Below are 7,276 nucleotides of genomic sequence, written 5' to 3' on the forward strand. Positions count from 1 at the left end.
GCATTGAGAATCGCTAAAATGCATATGTGCAAATATAGGAATATTATAGCACACGATCATTCTATCCTTATGGGTAACATCTGTGCTTAAAAAAATGTTAGTAAGATTCATGCAAGGCCATGTTTCCTATCTCTGTCTCTTTAAACGTGAGTATTTTGTCGAATTAATAATTTTATATCGATGTCTCAACAATGTTCAAACTTTTCACACTCACATAAGGGAAAAACAAAATGGTGTAAAACAGAGAAGTGCCCTTTTTAAATTGCTGGTGAGGACGGGTTACAAAATTATGTTGGAATTCTAAACTTCATAACTGAAATCGAATTTTGAATAGAAAAGAGATCAAAATCTTAAGGGTCGGTCAGATTTAGTAAGATCGGTCAGTAATTTCAAAATTGTATGCGGCCTTACCTGTGTTCTGGATAATGTTAGCAGTTAAATCTTCCTTCAGATGCTTGTCCATTGGAATTGGGCTTCACTGAGACACAAGGTCATACTGACTGCTGCCAGATCTTCACTAAAAAAAGGGGGAAGTCTTGGCTAGACGCCCGGACAGAGTGTCAGATATATCGTAGCCACCTCCTCGTAATGGATGACAGGCGTAAGCAGACTGACGTGGTGGATGCGATGGGATTAGGCGGGGGTAAGTTGTAATTGGTATTATTCCAAGTTACCCTATTAAAAGATGAAGGTCATTCACATTACAGCCTCTAAATGGGGTCTTCCTGGTGAGTGAGTGAGTGAGTGATTGAGTGAGCGAGTGTTTGTTTGTTGTTTAAAGCCGCACTCAGCAATATTCCAGCCATATGACGGCGGTCTGTAAAATAATCGAGTCTGGACCAAACAAGCCAGTGATTGACATCATGAGCATCGATCCACGCAATTGGGATCGATGACATGTATCAACCAAGTCAGCGAGCCTGACCACCCGATCCCGTAAGTCGCCTTTTACGACAAGCATAGTCACCTTTTACGGCAAGTATGGGTTGCTGAAGACCTATTCTACCCGAGTGAGTGAGTGAGTGAGTGAGTGAGTGAGTGTACATGCACGGGGATTCATTCTGTCCTGGGATCCACATGCATAATACCTCTTTTCTATTTTGCAGCAGTATACAGATCTCTATTTTGGATCGGATTGTCAGATATTGCGAAGCATAACGAATACGCGTGGGTGGACGGAACGCATAAGAGTGATATAAAGGCGTTTTGGTAACATGGCGAGCCGAACGACAAGATGAAACCCGGAGACATTCAGGACTGTGTGTCTATCGAGAGAGGTTACGCCTCCGACCAATTTTGCCGGCGTAGGCTCAAATACATTTGCGAGAAAGATATGCGATGATTAGTTTTAAGTAACATATTCTTCAAACATCCATCCTCCATCAACATACGATTTGTTTGTTTGTTGTTTAACGCCGCACTCAGCAATATTCCAGCTATATGACGGCGATCTGTAAATAATCGAGTCTGGACCAGACAATCCAGTGATTGACATCATGATCATCGATCCACGCAATTGGGATTGATGACATGTATCAACCAAGTCAGCGAGCCTAACTTCAAACTTATGTAAAGTAATGGAATCAATGGCTAAAAATAGATTACAACATTACTTAAACCAAAAATAACATCATAAACCCAGATCAAAGCGGTTTCACTCCTGGCCGCTCAACCCAAGATAACCTCGCCCGACTAGAACAAGATATTAAGACAGGACAACTAAATAAACAATATAACACAGGCATCTTCTTAGGCTTCTCTAAAGCTTTCAACATGGTATGGCACGATGGGCTAATACAAAAACTTAAAAAAATAAGACTCAAAGGTCAGATAATAAACTACATCCAGGACTTCCTAAACAATCGTAAAATAACCGTGGGTATAGACCAAACTTTATCGGACCAATGTCCCCTAGAAAATGGCACTCCACAGGGCAGTATCCTCAGCCCCACCCTCTTCAATATAATGATAAACGATCTATTCGAGGGCCTATCCCCTAAAGTAAACACATCAAAATTCGCGGATGATGGAGCCATCTGGATCCGCACTAAAAGCATGAAAATGGTCCAAAATTTACTCAAAAATCTCTTAATAAAATACAACAATGGGCTGACAAATGGGGCTTCTCCCTTAACTCAGAAAAAACAACAGGAATAGTATTCAAACATAAAAACATGAAACCCGCCTCCCCAATCCTCCAGCTAAACAATCAAACAATCAAATTTCAAAAACAAACCAAATTCTTAGGACTTATTTTCGATGAACATCTCACCTGGGATGCTCACATCCAAAACCTAACAACTAAATGCAGTAAAGACCTAAACACCCTAAGATGCCTAACTGGTTCTAACTGGGGAGCCTCCAAAGATACCCTCCTCTCTCTCTACATATCACTAATTAGATCAAAACTAGACTACGGCTGCGCCATATACAACACCCTAAACAACTCTCTATCTAAAAAACTTGACTCAATACAATATCAGGCTCTCAAACTAATTACACGCACCCAACATGGCACCTCCTACACCTCACTTCAGGCCTTAACAGGGGAAATGCCACTAAGTCTACGCAGGGAACAGCTAAGCTTAAATTTCTGGGCCGCGTCCCAATCAAACCCTCTCATCCAAAACTTAATAAAACAAAACATCAGCCCCAATAACCAAGCTCTAGCTCGTAAACACCCATTACTTACCCCAATATCCCAAAGAATAACAAACTACCTAAATGAACACCAAATTAAAAATCTTAAACAAAACTGCAAACAATCAAATATCTTCACCCCTAAACTTAAAATACCCAAAATAGACACAACACTAGCTAGCCAAATAAATAAACAAACCGACCCAAACATAGCTAAAACTACCACACTAGCATACATACACGAAAATTGGCCAAATTGGTGTCACATTTACACTACACGGACGGATCTTCAGATCCGACCTCCAAACACACAGGTTTCGGAGTCCAAACCACACAACCAACTAAAACCACACAATCCTTCCGACTCCCAAACAACCAATCAATATTCACGGCAGAACTAATGGGCATGGCCTCAGCCCTCCATAATCAAGAATCCAAAAACCACAAAAAATCCTAATACTTACCGACTCCCTAAGTGGACTGCAAGCCCTCCAAAACAAAAATACCAAAAACCGACCTAAATTAATAAATCAAATACTTAAAAGCTCCAACGACCTAACTAAGGCAGGCAAACAAATAACCTTCTTGTGGATACCCGCCCACGTAGGAATATACGGTAATGAAAACGCCGATAAAGCAGCTAAACTATCCCTCAAAATCCCAGAAATAAGCTTAAACTTACCCATCTCAAAATCAGAAATTAAAAGTGTAAACAAGCAAAAAATCACCAAAAAATGGCATAACCTATATCTAAACTCAAATAGCCAAATCACAAAAGTGCTCAGCAAACCACTTACCAAACCAAAAATTCTCCATCCATCAAAACAAATCGACAGAGTAATCACTAAACTCCAAACAGGACACACCAACCTAAATAACCACCTAAAATAATCTAAAGAACACACAACAGGTAACTGCCCACACTGCAAACAACCAGAAACCCCAGAACATGCACTCATCCACTGCACACACTACCTAAGACATCGAACCGCATTACAAACCACCCTCAATCTAAACAAGGCTCTCACTCTAGAAGCAATACTAAACCCACAAAATAAACTAGAAAACTTCAAGGCCTTAGGCGTATTCTTAATAAAAACGGAACTATTCAAACGCATCTAAAAACACAATAACCTACCAAATCAAAATCAAATAAACAAACAAATATCCACCATACCCAGCTCCCTTAGTTCTCCTCCCCAACCCCCTCGGCATCTATTCCAAATCTCAAAATTCCCAAATTCTATATAAGCAACCCCTAAATCCCCCTCTTGGGTTGCACAGACTACTTTCGCCCCTTTCGGAAACACATTAAATGGCCTGGCCGGGCCCGTGTGCGAAATACGCATCAGTCGGAAAGCGCACGTTAAATCTCCAAAGTAAGTAAGTAAGCAACCGTAGCATTGAGATCACTTTGTGTAACAGGAATCTTCTAGCTGCATGTGGATCTGCGTGTGAGTTATGTTTGTGTATGTGATGTACCTGAGTGTTACATGTATGTACGTGAATTATGTAAGTGAATGTTATGTACGTAAGTGTTATATACGTGAATTTTATGTAAGTGAATGTGATGTACCTGAGGTTTATGTACGTGAATGTTATGTAAGTGAATGTTATGTACGTAAGTGTTATATACGTGAATGTTATTTAAGTGAAAGTTATGTACGTATGTGTTATATACGTGAATGTTATGTACGTGAATGTTATGTACGTGAGTGTTATATACGTGAATGTTATTTAAGTGAAAGTTATGTACGTATGTGTTATATACGTGAAGGTTATGTACGTGAATGTTATGTACGTGAGTGTTATATACGTGAATGTTATTTAAGTGAAAGTTATGTACGTATGTGTTATATACGTGAAGGTTATGTACGTGAATGTTATGTACGTAAGTGTTATATACGTGAGTGTTATTTAAGCGAAAGTTATGTACGTATGTGTTATATACGTGAATGTTATGTACGTAAGTGTTATTATACGTGAATGTTATTTAAGTGAAAGTTATGTACGTATGTGTTATATACGTGAAGGTTATGTACGTGAATGTTATGTACGTGAGTGTTATGTCCGTGAAGGTTATGTACGTGAGGGTTTGTGCATGAAGGTTATGTACGTGTACGTGTATGTCAAGTATGTGAGTGGTATATACGTGTGTATTCAGTTTGTGAGTGTTATATGTATGAGTGGACGTCAGATGTGTACGTGAGTTTTAAGAACGTGAAAGCTATGTGGTTCAGATCATGTATGTACGAGAGTCTTATTGGAATGAGTGTTGTGTTTTTGTGTTATGTTCGTGAGTGAGCACGTCATGGTAGGCGAATGCAATATGGACACCATGATCTGGGCCGCCATTCCGATACGGTTCGAACTGACCTTCGTGTCGCGCTGGAGAGGAAACCAGAGAAAATCCGTTTCTGAGATTATATCCCTAATATTTTTCCTACAGTGCCAAAACATGGCGTTTCAGCACGACAATGCATGTCTGCAAGTTTCTCGAGTGCTGTAAATCTGTTCATGTCCGAATGACATTGTTATATACTTGTTTTAAGTGCTGCTCAATAAACAGTGATGTGGTATTATAAGGGTAACGCTATTTTTCAGGGCATTATCAATTGCAGAAGCCCGAGGTCTTCCATTAACTGCCCGACGAAGGAGGGCAGTTGAAAAGACAGAGGGCTTCTGCAACTGATAATGCCCTGAAAAATAGCGTTACCGTTATTATAGACTAAAATGAATGGAATTTGTTATCAAATAAAAAGAAACAACAATATCGGTTTTTGAAACATTTACTGCAATCAACACGAATGTCACTGACCCACTTTTACAAATATGGAACGTCATAGAACAAACCAGATGACGTCACTATTGAACGTGACGTCACGTATCCCTATCCTATGACGTCACCTAACAACGGGCGTGATAATGGCCCGTCGTCAAGTAATATGAGGGCATTATCAAGTTACAGTGGCCCGCTCATTTCTGATAACATGCGGGCGTTTTAATTATAATCCTATCCATTTTAGCTATAAATATATATATTTGTTTGCTTTTATGTCCAAGTTGGTATTTCTGATTTACAAATGTGAAGTTAGGCTGTCTTATTGTTGATAGACATTTTGAGAAATAATTGCGATGTCTGATCAAAGACCACTCGCATTTTTTAAATTTAATTCACACTCGCATTACTTTCAAGATTTACAATATGTACAGAACACCATTGCCCTGGCCAGCTTGTCCTCTGATGAAAATCCCATAGAACACCCCACCGTGTGTACAACTCTCAACCCTCACAGACCTCAGACAACACAGCAATCTCACGTAGACGAAACCTGTCACTGATCTCCTGAAAATCCTCATCTAGCAATGTATATAGTCTTGAGAGAAAAAACGTTGTTTTTGTCCGGTAGTAGACACTTCATACTAAAGGCAGATGCGCTCTTCTTCTCTGACGTATGGTTTGTGAGATTCGGATGTTGGACGGCACATCTCTGTTAATTCGGTCACTGTTTTTTTTCTGGACCAGAATCGATTATTAACAGGTAGTCATAATTTTGCTGCCCGGGGCCGTATACCACTAATTAACCAAGATGTTTGTTTGTTGTTTTACCTTAATGCCAACAATCTCTGGCATTTCCAGTATATATAATTGCGCTTTATGTTATTAAGTCTGTCCCCCTGAGAGGGTATGTAAGACCACGTCTTTCAAAGTATGTTTATTTCTGCTCGTTTTTAGCCGTAGCATATATGTTCATTTATTCTGGCTAGATTTGTCATAATCGCCAACAGCTGAAGGGATGATGTAAATCCGGCTGGGGTCCATGCAGGTAGCAAAAGTACTGTAAGTCCCCATGGACCCTAACATGGTGATCTACCTTCAGCTGCTGGCGATCTATATCCCCTTTTTATATTGTACCGTTATATATAATGATATCTTTTATAGTTGTATGCTAGTTTTAAATATTAATCTGTGATAATCTAGTAATTTTACTGTCCATCGATGACAGGTTTTAATTTAGTTTAAACATATGTATTAATAAATGAAATTTCTCGTCACGATATGGCTGAAATATTGCCGATGTGACGTACAGCTTTAACTCACTCACTCACTCACTTATTAAGTCTGTACATTTCGCCGCCAACACACAAGTATCTGCCACAATATACACATTAAATGATATCAATTTACAAAGCTGGAAAGCCACACGAGATAAATATTCCAAAGAAGCCATGTATACCATAGTTAAAAATGAATCATTGAATTTCGAAAATTATTTAAATATCAATGTAAGAATTTGGCGAGGCTTATGAAAATTTAGAACCTTAAATCACAATCTCCCAATTGAAACTGGAAGATCATTTGATTTAGAAAATATGTTTACATTTTAACGATCATGTACAAAATGAATTTGCTTTTTAATAGTAAAAGATAATGAACATTGTTCCAAGTTTTGTAAAATTATAAATGCTGCTATTTGACACAATCATTATGTCCCGTGACTGAACCCTGTCCTGTATCTTTATTTACTGAAGCCACTGCTCGGTAAGTCTGTTGATATATATTGTACATTTGTGTAAAGTGATGTATGCGTTGATGTATCATTGCTGTACCTCTAATGTCACTGATAACGGCCTG

Source organism: Haliotis cracherodii, unplaced genomic scaffold, assembly GCF_022045235.1.
Source record: "Haliotis cracherodii isolate W230 unplaced genomic scaffold, xgHalCrac1.p SCAF_6, whole genome shotgun sequence".
Taxonomy (NCBI): domain Eukaryota; kingdom Metazoa; phylum Mollusca; class Gastropoda; order Lepetellida; family Haliotidae; genus Haliotis; species Haliotis cracherodii.